This window comes from Podarcis vaucheri, assembly GCF_965113315.1.
Source record: "Podarcis vaucheri genome assembly, chromosome: 2".
Taxonomy (NCBI): Eukaryota; Metazoa; Chordata; class Lepidosauria; order Squamata; family Lacertidae; genus Podarcis; species Podarcis vaucheri.
In genome coordinates, this window is record NC_138760.1 from 114454325 (window position 1) to 114473772 (window position 19448).

Below are 19448 nucleotides of genomic sequence, written 5' to 3' on the forward strand. Positions count from 1 at the left end.
TACTTCACCTGAGGTACCACTGTACTATCTTATGTGAAAAGAATGCCTGTTCCTTCCAATTCACAAGACACTTTTTATATGAGGCTGGGAGGAACCTTCTTGATGTTTGCCTGTGTTTGCATACATTTGGACACCATTTTGAAGCCAGATGACAGACTGGAAGCAAAATATAGACCACAAGTTCAATTGCAAACTTTATTGAAAGAAACAATTGAAGCATCTGATAAAACAATATTACAAGGTATTACTCTCACGTTATTTCTGCATGCAAAAGTAGCAATCGTTTTAACTATTATTATCGAATTCTATCGTGATTGGCCACCTAGAACTCCCACCAGTCCACACTACTTAAAAGCTTTGCTATGTTCCAGTTACATTGCAATGTTCAGGAAAGAGAAAAGAGAACATTTGAACTCTCCAACCAAGGAGGGGATGGGAAGAACAGAGGGGTTCCATGAGCTCCAGGAAGAGATGAATTGAGAATCTGATGGACAGGACGCAGGAGAGTCCAAATAGAAGTGGTTCCAGACTGACTCCCCCCAACCATCTTGACTGACTGTGTGGAATGAGATGTTCTAAGAACGTGGTTAAGAGCTGATAAATCATCAGGGTCCTGTCAGAATTAGGGCAGATGCCTGTTATGCCAAATGTACGATCCCTCTCTAGGAATGGGACTCATGATCATTCAGAGTTTGCAGAGAATCATGAGACTCAGACACAGAACAGACCAAGATAGAAAACTGTCCTATGACTTGAGGCAGATGGTTTTGCTGACGAGCAGGCAGAGACCATCCAAGTTCGCCCTCTTGTTTAATGAATCTCATCACTATCCCAACCACAAGTGAATGTTTTGGATAAAATTTTCTGTGATTTGCCCAGTTCTAGCAAGGGAGGGGAACTCTGGTCTCTGGGCATAAGGAAACATTCTGGTCTTCCCCATTTGGCACAAGAGGCTATTTCAGAAGACCCCCAGCCCAGCCCACCTCCACCCTACGCCTGACTTCATATGAGGTCAGGTGTGGGGAAGGTAAGAGTAGACAGTGTAAAGCACTGCTTGGTAGGTGTCTATGAACTCATCAAGGAACATCCCATCCCACCCTCTTGCTGCAGTTAGTTGCACAATTTTGTGGGGAGAAGTTACAGTGAAGGAATGCATAAATGAGTTGACACAAATGGGTGGTCCTCTTCTTCTGGAACAGGAAGGAGGAGCAATTTAGGAACAGAACAGTAAAATCAGTCAAAACATAAGTCAGTTTCACAGCACGACATTCTCAGTTTCGTTGCATCTGATGGTTTCATTCCACATGCCCCTATCATATTATCTGGGCCACATTCTTTGATGGTTTTCACCAATTCACCTTTATCAACTGGAGAGAGATAGAGAAGTATCTTTGTTGAGATTAACCAGTCAATGAAGATAATTTTATTGTATTAGTCCAAAATCCATACCAAAAGAGAGGACAAAGGTTCTCTTCCAACTATACTTTACATTTTGAACTCAATCTTGAAAAGTATACTTAAAACAGACATTTGAATTCATTTTGCTAAAGCTACTTAAGTGTCAACATTAAAATAAAAGTAGGTTAAAGCATATGCAAAATATATGTCTAAATAAAACAAACCCTTAAATCTCAGAAACTCCACCTTTGTTGTCAAGGATAAATCCCAAATATTTTCCCTTCAGACGGAAAAATAGGCCACTTTCCAAGTGACATGCCAGTTCCTTGATGCAGAAATCTTACTTTTCCTGTCCCTCTCCAACATTTCATCTTCTTAAGCAAGGTCCCTCTATGTAATGTGGCTTAATATCAGAATATAGCTGGCATTCAAGACTTTAACGAGGTAACTCTTCCATTACTGCTGGAAGACTGTTGCACAGTCTGCCTTGCAGTGATATGTCCATGAATCTCCCCAGCTTCACAACTGAATCCATGTGTTCAAAATGGAGTTGGGGGGAAAGCTCTCTAATGCTCCATTTTCATTGGAAATGCTTGGTCCTTTTCGTATTGCTGCTGAGACTTTGCACTTGCCAACCAATGCACTGTCATGTGACAATACGCTATGCATCATGCACCTTACACCACTGGCAAAGTGGCGCGGCTCCCCCCTAGGAAGCAGCCCGGAAGCGCAGGGTAATGGCGCACTGCCCGCCCACTGCTCCCATGCCTTCCCCAAGCACCAGAAAGAAGGTGGAAGGCCGCCAGCAAAGTGGTGTGGCTCCCCCCAGGAAGCAGCCTGAGTATTGTATTTTTTCTCTCCCCCCCTTCAATTCTAAAAGTGTGGTTTATTTGTGGGTGCGACTTATATTCATGCCAATGCGGTACTCCCTAGAGAAACTTTGGGCTCTTCCATTTATTGAGCATTCATCCTGACTAACTCAAGGTTAGATGATCAATGTGGAGGCCACGTATGTTTTACGACATCATCAATCTCCAATAAAAGGGGCAGCAAGACATTACAATATAGAAGTTGTTCCATTTTCTTGAAGTTTATTGCTCTACTATTTAGGAAATATGCCCGTTTGTTGTTTAGTCATTTAGTCGTGTCCGACTCTTCTTGACCCCATGGACCAGAGCACGCCAGGCACTCCTGTCTTCCACTGCCTCCCGCAGTTTGGTCAGACTCGTGTTTGTAGCTTCGAGAACACTGTCCAACCATCTCGTCCTCAGTCGTCCCCTTCTCCTTGTGCCCTCCATCTTTCCCAACATCAGGGTCTTTTCCAGGGAGTCTTCTCTTCTCATGAGGTGGCCAAAGTACTGGAGCCTCAGCTTCACGATCTGTCCTTCCAGGGAGCACTCAGGGCTGATTTCCTTAAGTATGGAAGCGTTTGATTTTCTTGCAATCCATGGGACTCTCAAGAGTCTCCTCCAGCACCATAATTCAAAAGCATCAATTCTTCGGCGATCAGCCTCCTTTATAGTCCAGCTCTCACTTCCATACATCACTACCAGGAAAACCATGGCTTTCACTATATGGACCTTTGTTGGCAAGGTGATGTCTCTGTTTTTTTAAGATGCTGTCTAGGTTTGCCATCGCCTTTCTCCCAAGGAGCAGGTGTCTTTTAATTTCGTGACTGCTGTTACCATCTGCAGTGATCATGGAGCCCAAGAAAGTAAAATCTCTCACTGCCTCCATTTCTTCCCCTTCTATTTGCCAGGAGGTGATGGGACCAGTGGCCATGATCTTCGTTTTTTTGATGTTGAGCTTCAGACCATATTTTGCGCTCTCCTCTTTCACCCTCATTAAAAGGTTCTTTAATTCCTCCTCACTTTCTGCCATCAAGGTTGTGTCATCTGCATATCTGAGGTTGTTGATATTTCTTCCGGCAATCTTAATTCCGGCTTGGGATTCATCCAGCCCAGCCTTTCGCATGATGAATTCTGCATATAAGTTAAATAAGCAGGGAGACAATATACAGCCTTGTCGTACTCCTTTCCCAATTTTGAACCAATTAGTTGTTCCATATCCAGTTCTAACTGTAACTTCTTGTCCCACATAGAGATTTCTCAGGAGACAGATGAGGTGGTCAGGCACTCCCATTTCGTTAAGAACTTGCCATAGTTTGCTGTGGTCGACACAGTCAAAGTCTTTTGCATAGTCAATGAAGCAGAAGTAGATGTCTTTCTGGAACTCTCTAGCTTTCTCCATAATCCAGCGCATGTTTGCAATTTGGTCTCTGGTTCCTCTGCCCCTTCAAAATCCAGCTTGCACTTCTGGGAGTTCTCGGTCCACATACTGCTTAAGCCTGCCTTGTAGAATTTTAAGCATAACCTTGCTAGCGTGTGAAATGAGTGCAATTGTGCGGTAGTTGGAGCATTCTTTGGCACTGCCCTTCTTTGGGATTGGGATGTAGACTGGTCTTCTCCAATCCTCTGGCCACTGCTGAGTTTTCCAAATTTGCTAGCATATTGAGTGTAGCACCTTAACAGCATCATCGTTTAAAATTTTAAATAGTTCAGCTGGAATATTATCACTTCCACTGGCCTTGTTATTAGCAGTGCTTTCTAAGGCCCATTTGACTTCACTCTCCGGGATGTCTGGCTCATAGAATCATAGAATTATAGAATCATAGAGTTGGAAGAGACCACAAGGGCCATCGAGTCCAACCCCCTGCCAAGCAGGAAACACCATCAGAGCACTCCTGACATATGGTTGTCAAGCCTCTGCTTAAAGACCTCCAAAGAAGGAGACTCCACCACACTCCTTGGCAGCAAATTCCACTGTCGAACAGCTCTTACTCAAGGTCAGCAAACCACACTACCTGGGGTGTATGAGACATCCATATCTTTCTGGTATAGTTCCTCTGTGTATTTTTGCCACCCCTTCTTGATGTCTTCTGCTTCTGTTAGGTCCTTTCCGCTTTTGCCTTTTATTATGGTAATCTTTGTACAAAATGTTCCTTTCATATCTCCAATTTTCTTGAACAGATCTCAGGTTTTTCCCATTCTATTGTTTTCCTCTGTTTCTTTGCATTGCTCGTTTAAGAAGGCCTTCTTGTCTCTCCTTGCTATTTTTTGGAAATCTGCATTCAATTTCCTGTATCTTTCACTATCTCCCTCATATTTTGCTTGCCTTCTCTCCCCTGCTATTTGTAAGGCCTCGTTGGACAGCCACTTTGCTTTCTTGCATTTCCTTTTTGTTGGGATGGTTTTAATTGCTGCCTCCTGTATAATGTTACCAGCCTCCATCCATGGTTCTTCAGGCACTCTGTCCACCAAATCTAAATCCTTAAACCTGTTCCTCACATCCACTGTGTATTCATAAGGGATTTGACTTAGCTTGTATCTTACCGGCCCAGTGGTTTTTCCTACTTTCTTCAGTTTAAGCTTGAATTTTGCTATAAGAAGCTGATGATCTGAGCCACAGTCAGCTCCAGGTCTTGTTTTTGCTGACTGTATAGGGCTTCTCCATCTTTGGCTGCAGAGTATATAATCAATCTGATTTCGATGCTGCCCATCTGGTGATGTCCATGTGTAGAGTCGTCTCTTGTGTTGTTGGAAAAGTGTGTTTGTGATGACCAGCTTGTTCTCTTGACAGAACTCTATTAGCCTTTGCCCTGCTTCATTTTAAATTCCAAGGCCAAACTTGCCAGTTGTTCCTTTTACAGTGGTGCCTCGCAAGACGAAAAGAATCCGTTCTGTGATTCTCTTCGTCTAGCGGTTTTTTCGTCTTGCGAAGCAAGCCCATTGACGGATTAGCGCTATTAGCGCTATTAGTGGCTTTTAGAGGCTTATCTGCTGATCGGATCAGCTGATAAGCGGATTAGGGGCTTAGAAAAAGGGGGGAAGGAACAAAACCCCGCAGGAACTCGCAAAGCATTGTCGTCTTGCGAAGCAAGCCCATAGGAAATTCGTTTTGTGAAGCACCTCCAAAATGGAAAACCCTTTCGTCTAGTGGGTTTTCCGTCTTGCGAGGCATTCGTCTTGCGGGGCACCACTGTATCTCTTAACTCCCTACTTTAGCATTCCAATCCCCTATAATGAGAAGAACATCCTTCTTTGGTGTCATTTCTATAAGGTTTTGTAAGTCTTCATAGAATTGGTCAATTTCAGTTTCTTCAGCACCAGTGGTTGGTGCATAAACTTGGATTCCTATTAATTATGCCCATTTTCTCTATATAGAGGGCATGTCATTTTGTGGCTTCCTTTGCTGCTGCTCCCTTTTATTCCAAGAGGCAATGAGCTTGGCAAGGACCCCATCATTTCACAAAGTGTTTGACCCATCTGATCATTCAGTTGTTGCTGTCTCCAGGAAGCTGTGCTGCTGATACTATACCACAGAATATTTACAAAAAAGGAAAGCTTAAAAAAAGGAACAAGTAAGGGAATGCATGGGCATCTGCTGTGGCCAAAAGGGGAACAAAGAAGTACCCAGTGAATGAAGATAATTTTATTGTATTAGTCCAATAATACAACATGAACGATAAGGGTGGAGATGCTCCTTCAGGTATACTGGACCAAGGCCATTTAGGGCTTTAAAGGTCAGCACCAACACTTTGAATTGTGCTTGGAAATGTACTGGGAGCCAATGTAGGTCTTTCAGGACCAGTGTTATGCGGTTTCGGTGGCCACTCCCAGTCACTAGTCTGGCTGCCTCATTCTGGATTAGTTGTAGTTTCCGGGTCACCTTTAAAGGTAGCCCCACACAGAGCGCATTGCTAGTCCAAGCGGGAGATAAGCAGAGCATGCACCACTCTGGTGAGGCAGTCCATGGGCAGGTAGGGTCTCAGCCTGCGTACCAGATGGAGCTGGTAGACAGACACAGAATTGACCTGTGCCTCCATGGACAGCTGTGACTCCAAAATGACTCCCATGCTGCGCACCTGGTCCTTCAGGCGCACACTTACCCCATTCAGAACCAGGAGTCCTCCACACCCTTCCACCTCCTGTCCCTCCAAAACAGTACTTCTGTCTTGTCAGGATTCAGCCTCAATCTGTTAGCTGCCATCTATCCTCCAACTGCCTCCAGACACTCACACAAGGACACAAGTATGGTACAAGGACTTTGTTTTCTACACTGAGGCCCATCATAAATAAGGAGGAACGCTGACAGGAGAGTCTCCTTACCTGAAAAGGTTTCTACCATCAGACAGAATGATGCCTCACATGTCACATCATTTGGTAGGCATGGCTCGCCAGGACCTTTTATGATGCATCTTCTGCATATCACAGCATCTGTTGTAAGAGACAGTATTTCATTGGTGGAAGCACCAATTGATATTCAATGCTCTAAACCACCAAAATCCTATCAGCACACATAGCTGTCAGCAGAGACCCCAGAACAGAAATGGTATAATCTTTTTTCCCTTGGACAGTCGGACAAAATTTGCATTTCTGTGTATATATTAAGAGTTGGAAATTGTACACAAATTTATAGCACACTCCTGTGGCCTGAGACTAGCAACACCTTCCACCTAAACAGCTGGACCTTCTTTCTCGAAGATGGTACACTCTGAATCGAAACAATCGTCAGTCGGGTTTTCTGTGGATTGACGTTTGTTTAGATTCAGCCGAAAGTAGCGAGTTTTCCTGAAGAAAGTGGTGGGGGGAAATGGAAAACACCTTGGTCCTTGCCTCAAAAGCACATTGTGAGCAGCAGTGTGCATGAGCCCTAAATCTCTCCAACTATACACATGCAACAAGAGGTGGGTGATTTGATTCACTTCCACAAACATAGGGAACTGCCTTGTCTATTTTGCCCTATTATCAGGATACACCACGATCTTCTCACTGAAACGTTCAACTGGAGATGGTAGGTAAGGGATAAACTTGGGGCTTTCTTCACGGAAGGCAAGAGCTCTAACACTGAAATATCACAACCCCACTAAAGGAGGCATATATTCCACGCTTGCCCCAAAGTACATCCCCTCTGGGTTGCTCATAGATTCAACCTATGTAGAAGAGTGGCTTATTCTTGCTTCACCTGTTCAGGGACAGGAAGTGGGGACCATACTTACCTCCAGTCCTGAGGCAAAGCAGAACAGAGAATGTAAGTAGCCAGACCTGAAGCAGACGTGGCCTTCGATTACCAAGAAACAAGCTCTGCTCCATTGCAATGCCTTTTGTATGGAGAGACAGCTTTCAAAGCCTAGCAGCTGAGAAACCACAGGTTTTCAGGGCAGGCAGGAACACGCTGCTCACTTTCAGGAGCCGGGTTCAAGATATCCATTATATACGGCTGGGAGGAACCCTCTTGGCTTCTCACCTCATCCTGGTGGCACTGAAAGGTCGAAAGAGCCTCTGGCAATATGCTTGGGTCACTCGGATGGGCAGCAGAGAGTGAAGGCGATGGTTGTCTTGGGACCTTTCAGGCATAAAGTGCTGATTGTTAGCCCAAATCCAGATGGGCTGAGGAATCAGCTGCATGCAGTACAGAATGTCGTGGACCACAGTGGATGCCTGATGCTATCTTACGAGGGTTTTCTGTTCTGCTCCAGGTTTCAATTGTAATAATACGATGTGCTGAGCAGGCAACTCTCAACCAGCCTGCAGATGAAACACAATGGATGACTTCTGGCCAGCCCATATTCCCAAATCGTTGTGTTAGCAGCTTTCTTTTGTATCTCACTGTGGCTCATAGTGCAGTGCAATGAATGGTGTGCACAGCCATCTGTTTCTGTTCTCCATGAGTGATAAATAAGTGGTCCTTTGATATTGCACGTATCTTCAACTTTATTCAAAGATGTGGGACATGGAGAGACAGCAGATTTGCAAGACAGACTCTCATTCCTGGCAATCCCATGAACAGATATTCTGGCCACCTTCATATTTCTTGGAGCCAAATCGCATCCAATATGAGCTGATGCTTTTAATTGGGGAGAAGTGGAAGGTTGGCTCAGGAAATCAGCCCTGAGTGCTCCCTGGAAGGACAGATCGTGAAGCTGAGGCTCCAATACTTTGGTCACCTCATGAGAAGAGAAGACTACAGTGGTGCCTCGCAAGACGAAATTAATTCGTTCCGCAAGTTTTGCCGTCTAGCAAATTTTTCGTCTTGCGAAGCACAGTTTTAACGGTTTAACAAAGTCGCAAGACGTTTTCGTCTTGCGAAGCAAGCCCATAGGGAAATTCGTCTTGCGAGGCAAATCGAAAACAAAAAAACCTTTCGTCTAGCGAGTTTTTTGTCTTGCGAGGCATTCGTCTTGCGAGGTACCACTGTACCTGGAAAAGACCCTGATGGAGGGCACAAGGAGTAGGGGACAACAGAGGACGAGATGGTTGGACAGTGTTGCCGAAGCTACCAGCATGAGTTTGACCAAACTGTGGGAGGCAGTAGAAGAAAGGAGTGTCTGGCATGCTCTGGTCCATGGGGTCACGAAGAGTTGGACACAACTAAACAACAACACAGGAAGGTTGGCTGGTTAGTCAGCTGACTGAGCCCCCCCTTTTTTTAATCTGAGTGCCAAGACCTGGACAAACAGACTAATATGCTATGGTTATGTTAATGTTTCCAGATGCTGACTGGGCTCATGTGATTTGTGTATGGGATTCTATTTGAACACTGCCATATACGATGCAAGAGTGTTATGCAAAATGGAGGATCTGCTTTGTTTGTTCTGCCCTGTCGTATTCTTGCCTGTGTCTTCTGGAAGTTGGAGGGGCCCAGAGAGGGAAAGGAAATGCAGCTGAGCACAGAAGTCTGTTGCAAAGCATGGGATATGACTCATATAATTAAGATTTCCTCAATTTTGAGGAAAGGAAAGTATGAGGTACAGTGATTTCTTTTGTGATCAAGATACAGTAATTACACAGGAGCCAAAACAGAATACAGACTGCAACTTCGTTTTTAAATTTTATTGAAAGAAATCATTGATGCGTAAGGTACAACAAATAATACAAACTATTATTTTCGCATTATTACTGCATGCAAAACTAGCAGTGATTTTAACTATTATTATTGAACTCTATCGTGGTTGGCCACCTAGAACTCCCACCAGTCCAAACTACTTAAAACTTTCCTACGTTCCAGTCACATGGCAATGTTCAGGAAAGAGAACAGAGAACATTCAAACTCTCCAACCAAGGAGATGTTGGGAAGAACAGGGCTCCATGAGCTCCAGGAAGAGAGGAATTGTCACCATCCCTAGCACAGGTTATTGTATTTGATAACATCTTCTGTGATTTGCCAAGTTCAAGCAGGGATGGGGAGTGATAAAGAGACCCACAAATCCTATAGACAGTGCAAATCACTGCTTGGTACATGTCCATCAACTCTCCAAGAAACGACCCATTCCACCCCAATACCTAAGTCAATTATGCACTTTTGCACGAGGAACTTACTTTTCAAACTATCAGACAGTGAACAAGTGCATAAATGAGTGAGCACAAATGAGTGGTCCTCCTCTTGGGAGCAGGAAGGAGAAATGAATTTGTGAACTGAATGAGTGTTTGATTAACAAGTATGGATAGCCAAATTGGGGGGGTTTCCTGTGCTCATGGAGGCTTCCCAATGCACTTAGGGAGCTGGAAAATCATTGGTCTAAGATATATGGCAGCCCTCCGCAAATACAGAAGACTCCCCAGGTTACACAGTCAACCACCATTTTGTGGAAGACGATGAGGCCGTTTGGTGTGGAACATCCCCTGAATGTGATTATTGGCCATGTCATCAGAATGTCTGCATGGGGCTTTTGTCTGTCATTTGAATTGCAATGGCAGAAGGAAGACCTGTTGTCCATCGAAAGGCAATGATATGAAACGTTCTAATATTATGTCTATCTAAGGGGAAAGATTGGTTACCCACCCTTTTACATGGATAGGCGAAAACAACTTTAGAATAGAATAGTAAGATCAGTCAAAACATAAGTCGCTATTACAGCATGATACTTTCTTTTTATCTCCCGATGTCACCTCTGTCCCACAGAGTTTTTTCGAACTGTCTTCACCACATTCTTTGACGTAATTAGTCAATTTGCCATTTTGTCCTGGAGAGAGATAGATAGATAAGTACTTAGGTTGATACCAACTAGTGAATGAAGAGAATTTTACTGAATTAGTCCATAGTCTATATCAAGAGAGAGAAAAGCTTTCCCCACATTTTAAACTTCATTTAAAAATATGCACTTAAATAGAATTTTGAATTTATTTTGCTAAAACTACTAAAATGTCAACATTAAAATAAAATGAACATTTATGAAAGATACATGTCCATTTTTTTTTATTTTTAGTTTTAAACTTATATCTCAGGTCATTCTAGTCCCAGCAGAGAAAAAGGGAGATGGTTGACAGAAAAGACTTACCTGAAAATATTTCTATCTTCAGGCAGAATGGTCCCATACATGTCTTCTCCTTCGGTTCGCATGGCTTGCCAGGCCCCTTTGAAGAGCACAGTCTGCATTTCACAGCATCTGTTGTAATAGACAGCATTTCGTTTGTGAAGGGACCAATCAATATTCAATGTCCAACTAAACTTGCATCTCTGTGTATAGATTAAGAGATGGAAATTGTTTGTGGCAAGCTCCTGTGCCCTGAGACTAGCAACACCTTCCACCTAGACAACTAGACCCTCTTTTCCAAAGATGGCACGATCTGTCCTGCAACTTGCAGTGTTCATGTTTTCATCAGGAGGCAGGAGAAAAGCAGCTTCCTTTCACAGGTAAAAGGGAAATTGAACTCTCCCCTGAAATGGGCTCCAAGGTACAGGATTTCACCTTAAGAACTGGATCTGCTGAATCGAAACAATCGTCAGTAGGGTTTTCTGCAGTTTGATGTGCTTGGATTCAGCCACAAACACTTTCCTGGGGAAAGTGGTGAGGCAAATGGAAAACCACCTGGCTCTTTCCTCAAAAGCACAGGATGAGCAGCAGTGTGCATGAGCGCTGAATCTACCCAGCTATACACATACAAGAGACGTGTAATTTGATTCACTTCTACAAACACAGGGAGCTGCCTTGTCTATTTTGCCCCATTATCAGGATGCTCCACTCTCTTCTCACTGAAATGTTCACCTGGAGATGATAGGTAGGGGAATTGACTAGGGGCTTTCTCGATGGAAGGCATGTGCTCCAACACTGAACTATCACGTCCCCACTTTAGAAGGCATGTATTCCACTCTTGCCCCAAAGTACATCCCCACCAGTTGCTCCTAGATTTTACCTATAGTTTTACCTATGTAAAGCAGTGTCTTATTCTTGTTTTACCTATTTTGGGATGGGGAATGGGGGCAGTACTTACCACCAGTCCTGAGCAAAATCAGAACACAAAATGTAAGTAGCCAGACCTGAAGCAGACGTGGCCTTCGATAACCAAGAAACAAGCTCTGCTCCATTGGAATGCCTTTTGTATGGAGAGACAGCTTTGGAAGGCTAGTAGCTGAGAAATCGCAGGCTTTCAAGGCAGACAAGAACACACTGCGCAGTTTGAGGTGACTAGTTCAAGACATCCATTATATAAGGCCGAAAGGAACCTTCTTGGCTTCTTGCCTCATCCTGGTGGCCTTTAAAGGTCCCAGGAGCCTCGGGCAATATCATGGGTTGACAGTGAAGAATAGCAAGGATGAAGGCAGTGGTTGCCTTGGGCCATTTCAGGCACAAAGTGCTGGTTGTTAGGACAATTCCAAATGGGTTGAGGGATCAGCTGAATGCTGCACAGAATGTACCTGATCTCATTTTTTGTGGAAGAATTGCTTGCTCCTTTCACTGGGTTTCCTGTTCAGCTCTGGGTTACAATTGTGACACAAAGATGTTTTGAGGAACCAATACTCAAATAGCCTGCATACTGGCTTGATCATCCATATTGCTAGAAAGTTCTGTTAGAAGGAGCTCACTTTTTTATTCTGTTGCTGCTCACAGCAGTATGAAAGCTGTGCACAATTCTGTTTCTCTGTCCACCTTCCGTGAGTGATACATGGTGAAGGAATGATCACCGGGTGGGAAGCACACTTCCACCTGCCGGGTGTGGAGCACATGCCCTCTATATAACCTTTGCTCTCTTAGTGGTCTGCTGTGCCCTGTCTGTGCCCTTTGTCTCCTTCGTCATACATGGTTCAAGGGGGAAATGACGCAGTGGAAACAGGTGCCAAAATAACTTTGTACCACCCCTCGATCTCAGGATTGGAAGATGTGTAAAGGTCACAGTCCAAAATCTATCTAACTGGTTTTGCATATTGTGCTAATAAAAAGAGCTTCGGCAGAGCTAGCTGGCAGCTTGCTTATGCACAGCTCACCTGCATTACCAACTCCTGCCTCGTGTCCTTCACTTCCCATGGTCCTTTAATATTGCATCCATCTTAGACCATGTTCAAAGACATAGGACCCGGAAACAAAAGCAGGTGAGCCCATGTCATTAGTTTGCCTCCTCATGGATTTTTGTGGCTCCACAGCATTGGTTATAGATGCTAGTTTAACAAGTTATCAGTTGATTCATGTGGTAAAGTATCAATTTACCACCATCAGCTGAAGGGCAGGTTTTGCTACCACTGTTCCCAAGTGCAGTGATTGCCTTTCCTCTGATTGGAATGAATGACGACTCTTCACTTGCAGGGGAGTAGGTCAAGTGTTGCAGTTGAGAGAACTATGGGCAGAAGCTGAAATCTGTTCTCTGACTTTTGACTGCTATACCCAGGATGCCCAACCCACCTGCCCCTAGTTAGATAACCCAATCTTGCTATAGATGGAAAAATCTGGTAATAACTAGTAGCAACTGGTCAGCTTCTGAAAAACAACAAGTTGCTTGGCTTGAGGAACCAGGTTCAACATAGCCATTATATAAAGCCAATAGGAACCTTATTAGCATCTCAGGGCACCTGATCCTGATGGGGTTGGTGGGTACCAGAAGCCTCTGGCAACATGCTGGGGTGTCTGAGGAACAACAATGATGTGGGGAGTGCAGGTACCACTCCGACAGGAAGGTAAACGGCATTTCCATGTGCTGCTCTGGTTTTGGTGTTCTGTTGCACCAGGAGCGGCTTAGTCGTGCTGGCCACATGACCCAGAAAAACTATGGACAAACCCCGGCCCCCTCGGCCTGTAAAAGAAGATGTGTGCCGCAACCCCAGATTCGGCTGCGACTGGACGTAACTGTCAGGGATCCTTTACCTTTACCTTTACTATTATTTAAGGCTAGGAGGAACCTTCTTGGCTTCTTCTCTCATGCTGGTAAGCTTGAACGGTGCAAAGGTAAAAGGTAAAGTACCCCTGGATGGTTAAGTGCAGTCAAAGGCAGCTATGTGGTGCAGCGCTCAACTCAACTTTCAGGCCGAGGGAGCCGGCGTTTGTCCCCAGACAGCTTTCCGGGTCATGTGGCCTGCATGACTAAACTGCTTCTGGTGCAACAGGACACCGTGACAGAAACTGGAGCACATGGAAGCACTGTTTACCTGCCTGCTACAGCCGAAACTATTTATCTACTTGCACTGGCATGCTTTCGAATTGCTAGGTTGGCAGGAGCTGGGACAGAGCAACAGGAGCTCACCCTATTGGCAAACCCAAGAGGCTCCATGGTTTAGACCACAGCACCACCGCATGAAGCCTCTGTGAATATGCTTGGGTGGCCCTGAAGAGGAACAGGGATGCGGGTAGTAATTCCTTAAGATGTTAGGTGCATAATGTACTGATTTTTCAGACAAATCGAAATGGGCTATACAGAATGTCCCAGGCTTCTATGAACACCTGATGCCAGAGTAGATTTTTCCACAGCCATTCAGGGCCTAGGGGCATATTTTCCGAGAACTAAAGGGTGTATGTGAACCCCCCTTCTGCTACAATAGTAGGTTTTGCTGTTCCCAGTGATCCCATAACCAGAAAGAATAATAAAATACTTGCTTCTTAAAATTGTTAAATCACTTTATCTTGCCCAGGGAAATCCAAATATTGGGAAGTGTTCTTTGGGCTTAGGTGAATTTGTAGTGGGCTGATTGACTAACAGTAGTATCACCTGGTCCACATCTTACCCACTTCTCCTCAAAACTATCACTGAGGACTTCGTTTGTTTTCCATACTCTGTGCATTGGAATAGAGACAACTAAGACCATTAGTAATTCCCTCCAGCTGCTTCCTTCTTTTGCTTGCTTGCCCTTTAGTAGGTTTCTCAGTTTCCTGTGCTTCCATGAAGCTCTAGCACCCAACACCAGTTGTACTTTCTCATTAAAATTCCCTCACTCTTGAGGAAAGGAAAAGATAAGGTACAGTGATTTCTTTTGTGTTTTAGTTACAATAATTACACAGGAACCAAAATAGAATACAGACTGCAACTTGATTTTTAAACTTTATTGAAAGGAAGCATGATGGTTTGCATGATGGTTGCTGCTGTCAAGAAGCAGGTTTTTGCCTGTGTTTGCATACATTTGGACACCATTTTGAAAACAGATAAGAGACTGGAAGCAATACAGAATACAGACCACAAGTTCACTTACAAACTTTATTGAAAGAAAGTATTGAAGCATCCAATAAAACAATATCACAAGGTATTATTCTTACGTTATTCTGCATGCAAAACTAGCAGTAATTTTAACTATTATTATTGAACTCTATGTTGATGGGCCACCTAGAACTCCCACCAGTCCAAATTACTTAAAAGCTTTGCTACGTTCCACTTGCATTGCAATGTTCAGGAAGGACAACAGAGAACAAACTCTCTCTGCCCAAGAAGCCTTGGAGGAGCAGGGTTCCATGAGCTCCAGGAAGAGAGGAATTGAGAATCTGATGGACAGGGTCCAGGAGAAGCTCCAGCTCCTTACCTGACCATCCTGGCCGTGAGTATGGGATGGGATGCTCTAACAAGGCAATTAAGGGCTGACCAATCAGGACTGCTCCCAGAGTTAGGTTGCATGCTGTTCTGCAAAATGCAAAATCACAGCCTAGGGATGGGATTTGTTGCTTTCCTATGGTTGTTTAGAGATCACAGAGTTTTGAGTGCAAGACTGAGAGCAGTGAGGGAGAATATTGGTGTGAAAAGAGGTTTTTCAAAAATTGGTGCCCTAATCTGAAACAAAACATTGCAATTGGTTGGGGTAGATGCTTCTGCTCCAGAGCATGGAAGCACCACCCAAGTTTGTACTTGTATTTGATTTCAATGAACCTTGTCACCATCCCTAGCACAGGTTAGTATATTTGATAAAATCTTCTGTGATTTGCCAAGTTCAAGCAGGGATTGGTGAGTGATAAAGAGGCATGTCTATCAACTCTCCAAGGAACGTCCCACCCCACCCCAGTACCCAAGTCAATTATGCACTTTTGCGTGGGGAAGTTACTTTTCAAACTATCAGACAGTGAAGGAGTGCATAAATGAGTGAGCACAAATGAGTGGTCCTCCTCCCTGGAGCAGGAAGGAGAAATGAAGTTGTGAACTGAATGAGTGTTTGATTAACAAGTATGGATAGCCAAATTGGAGGGTTTCCTGTGCTCATGGAGGCTTCCCAATGCACTTAGGGTGCTGGAAAACCATCAGTCTAAGATATATGGCAGCCCTCTGCAAATACAGAAGACTCCCCAGGTCACACAGTCAGCCACCATTTTGTGGAGGACGATGAGGCTGTTGGGTGTGGAACATCCCCTGAATGTGATTTTTGGACGTGGCATCAGAATATTTGTGTGGGGCTTTTGTCTGTCATTTGACTTGAATCCATTGAAAGGAAAGGATATGAAATCTTCTAATATTACGTCTCTCAAAGGAGAAAGAGAAGGAGAACGATTTGTTACCCACCCTTTTACCATGAGGTTTCCGGATAGGGGTAAACAACTTAAGAATAGAATAGTAAGATCAGTCAAAACATAAGTCAGTATGGCAGCATGCTACTGTCTTTTTCACTTTCCCTGGCATCACTTTTCCACAGAATTCTTTCCAACTGTCAGCACCACATTCTTTGACATAAGTAATCACTTCACCGCTTTGACCTGGCGAGAGAAAGAGAAATACTTATGTTGATATCAACTAGTGAATGAAGAGAATTTTACTGAATTAGTCCATAGTCTGTATCAAGAGATACTCCACATCAAAGTAAATTACATTTTAGACCTCATTTTAAAATGTGCACTTAAACAGAATTTTGAATTTATGCTGTTAAAACTACTAAAATGTCAACATTAAAATAAAATAAAGTTAAAACTTATGAAAGATACATGTCCTTAAAAAAAAACACAACCGACCCTTAAATCTCAGGTCGTCCTAGTCCCAGCATAGAAAAAGGAAGGATGTCGACAAGAAATACTTACCATAAGTCTCTACCATAATACAGAATGGTCCCTCACATGTCTTCCCCTTCGGTTCGCATGGCTTGCCAGGACTAAGTGACTTGCATTTTCTGCAGTTCACAGCATCTGCTGTAAGAGACAGCATTTCATTTGGGTAGGAACCAACCAATATTCAATGTCCTAAACCACCAAAATCCTGCTGGCACACATAGCTGTAAGAATCGATCCCAGAACAACAATAAAAGAATGCTTTCCCCCTTGGAAAGTGAGACTAAATTTGCATTTCTGTGTATAGATTAAGAGATGGAAATTGTACGCAAATTTGTGGCAAGCTCCTGTACCCTGAGACTAGCAACTCCTTCCACCTAGACAACTAGATGCTCTTTTCCAAAGATGGCACGATCTGTCCTGCAGCTTGCTATGTTCATGCTTTGATCAGGAGCCAGGAGAAAGGCATGTTCCTCCCTCTGGTAAAAGGGAGGCTGAACTCTACCCTGAAATTGGCTCAAAGGTACAGAATTCCACCTTGAGAACTGGCTTTAACCTAGAAGTTGCTGAATTACAACTTATCACTAAACTGAAAACTATGTATAGACCTCGTCTTAATAGAGATATTGGATTCCTGTCTCATTACATATGCTAATCATCTGCATACTATCCCTTGCGTTTTCCTGCAGGACTAACTGCAGTCGTTAACAGTCGTCAACAGGCTTACCAAACCCATTGAGTCAATCACCCACCTCCTACTACCCTCCTGAGAAAAACCCCTCCCCACCCTCCCACTATATGTAAGGGTCGGGTGACTTCTGTTTCAGTGTACCTATTCAGGGACTGGTGGGTGGGGACCATACTTACCTCCAGTCCTGAAGCAAAGGAGAACACAGAACGTAAGTAGCCAGACCTGAACCAAACGTTGGCCGCGGTTCTCAAGAAACAAGCTATGCCCCATCGGAAAACCTTCTTGTATGAAGCCTTTTTGCTTTTGAAGGCTGACAGCTGAGAGACTACGGGATGGCAGGGCAGATCGGTATTAGTTGCTCAAGCTCTGGTCGGGAACACGCTGCTCAGTTTGAGGAGCCAGGTTCAAGATATCCATTATATATGGCTGGGAGGAACCCTCTTGGCTCCTCGCCTCATCCTGGTGGCCTTAAAAGGTCAAAGAAGCCTCTGGCAACATCCTTGGGTCCCTTGGATGGGCAGCGGAGAGTGAAGGCGACGGTTGTCTTGGGCCCTTTCAGGAATAAAGTGCTGATTGTTAGGACAAATCCAAATGGACTGAGGGATCAGCTGAATGGTGTATAGAATGTCCCGGACCTCAGTAGATGCCTGATGCTATCTCACGAGGGTTTTCTGTCCAGCTCCAGGTTTCAATTGTAATAGTACAATGTGCCGAGCAGGCAACTCTCAACCAGCCTGCAGATTAACAACAACAACAACAACAACAACAACAACAACAACAACAACAGCAACAATACTTTATTGTTATTTATATCTCACCATCTGGCTGGGCTTCCCCAGCCACTCTGGGCGGCTTCCAACAAAATATTAAAATACAGAAATGCATCAAACATTAAAAGCTTCCCTAAAGAGGGCTGCCTTCATATGTCTTCTAAAAGTCTGGTAGTTGTTGTTCTCTTTGACATCTGGTGGGAGGGCGTTCCACAGGGTGGGAGCCACAACCGAGAAGGCCCTCTGCCTGGTTCCCTGTAACTTGGCTTCTCGCAGTAAGGGAACCACCAGAAGGCCCTTGGCACTGGACCTCAGTGTCTGGGCAGAACAATGGGGGTGGAGATGCTCCTTCAGATATACTGGAACGAGGCCGTTTAGGGCTTTAAAGGTCAGCACCAACACTTTGAATTGTGCTTGGAAACATACTGGGAGCCAATGCAGGTCTTTCAAGACCGGTGTTATGTGGTCTCAGTGGCCGCTCCCAGTCACCAGTCTAGCTGCTGCATTCTGGCTTAGTTGTAGTTTCTGGGTCACCTTAAAAGGTAGCCCCACGTAGAGCACATTGCAGTAGTCCAAGCGAGAGATAACCAGACCATGCACCACTCTGGCGAGGCAGTCTGCGGGCAGGTAGGGTCTCAGCTTGCGTACCAGATGGAGCTGATAAACAGCTGCCATGGACACAGAATTGACCTGCGCCTCCATGGACAGCTGTGAGTACAAAATGACTCCCAGGCTGCGCACCTGGTCCTTCAGGGACACAGTTACCCCATTCAGGACCAGGGAATCCCCCACACCTGCCCGCCTCCTGTCCCCCCAAAACAGTACTTCTGTCTTGTCAGGATTCAACCTCAATCCATTAGCCGCCATCCATCCTGCAACCGCCTCCAGACACACAGGATGTTCACCGTCTTCACTGGTTCTGATTTGAAAGAGAGGTAGAGCTGGGTATCACCCACATATTGATGGACAAACCCACAGCCCAAAGCCCCTGATGATCTCTCCCAGCGGCTGCATGTAGATGTTGAAAAGCATGGGGGAGAGGACAGAACCCTGAGGCACCCCACAAGTGAGAGCCTAGGGGTCTGAACCCTCATTCCCCACCACCACTTTCTGAAAACGGCCCAGGAGGAAGGAGTGGAACCACTGTATGACGGTGCCTCCAGCTCCCAGCCCATCTAGACAGTCCAGAAGGATATTATGGTCGATGTATCAAACGCCACTGAGAGATCCAGCAGAACTAGGAAACAGCTCTCATCTTTGTCCCTAGCCCACCGGAGATCATCGACCAGTGCGACCAAGGCAGTTTCAGTCCCATGATGAGGCCTGAATCCTGACTGGAAGGAATCCGAATGGTCTGCTGCTTCTTCTGCCCGGA

The 19448-nt window shown here is 44.7% G+C and overlaps 3 long non-coding RNA genes across 6 annotated transcripts in view; all 3 read right to left on the bottom strand.

Moving 5' to 3' along the window:
- Positions 1-11953, bottom strand: part of LOC309525421 — a 36373-nt gene extending 24420 nt beyond the window's left edge. Inside the window, exons 1-3 of one of the 2 annotated variants that reach the window (XR_014216258.1) lie at positions 11670-11938; positions 10736-10843; positions 9697-10420 (exon numbers count right to left, since the gene is read on the bottom strand). This is a non-coding gene — a long non-coding RNA (uncharacterized lncRNA). Of the gene's footprint in view, positions 1-9468; positions 10421-10735; positions 10844-11669 lie in introns of those variants that run through there. The other variant, XR_014216259.1, reaches the window with a different exon arrangement.
- LOC309525431 lies at positions 182-7671 on the bottom strand. The gene is made up of 3 exons (XR_014216274.1): positions 7457-7671; positions 6567-6674; positions 182-1367 (listed from the first exon to the last, which is right to left on the bottom strand). It is a non-coding gene; the product is annotated as an uncharacterized lncRNA (long non-coding RNA).
- Positions 11954-14838: 2885 nt separating the features above from the next.
- LOC309525358 overlaps positions 14839-19448 on the bottom strand; it is a 72958-nt gene continuing 68348 nt past the window's right edge. For 2 of the 3 annotated variants that reach the window (XR_014216165.1, XR_014216166.1), the window contains 2 exons: positions 16646-16753; positions 14839-16327 (listed from right to left, as the gene is read on the bottom strand). This is a non-coding gene — a long non-coding RNA (uncharacterized lncRNA). Of the gene's footprint in view, positions 16328-16645; positions 16754-17479; positions 17711-19448 lie in introns of those variants that run through there. The other variant, XR_014216167.1, reaches the window with a different exon arrangement.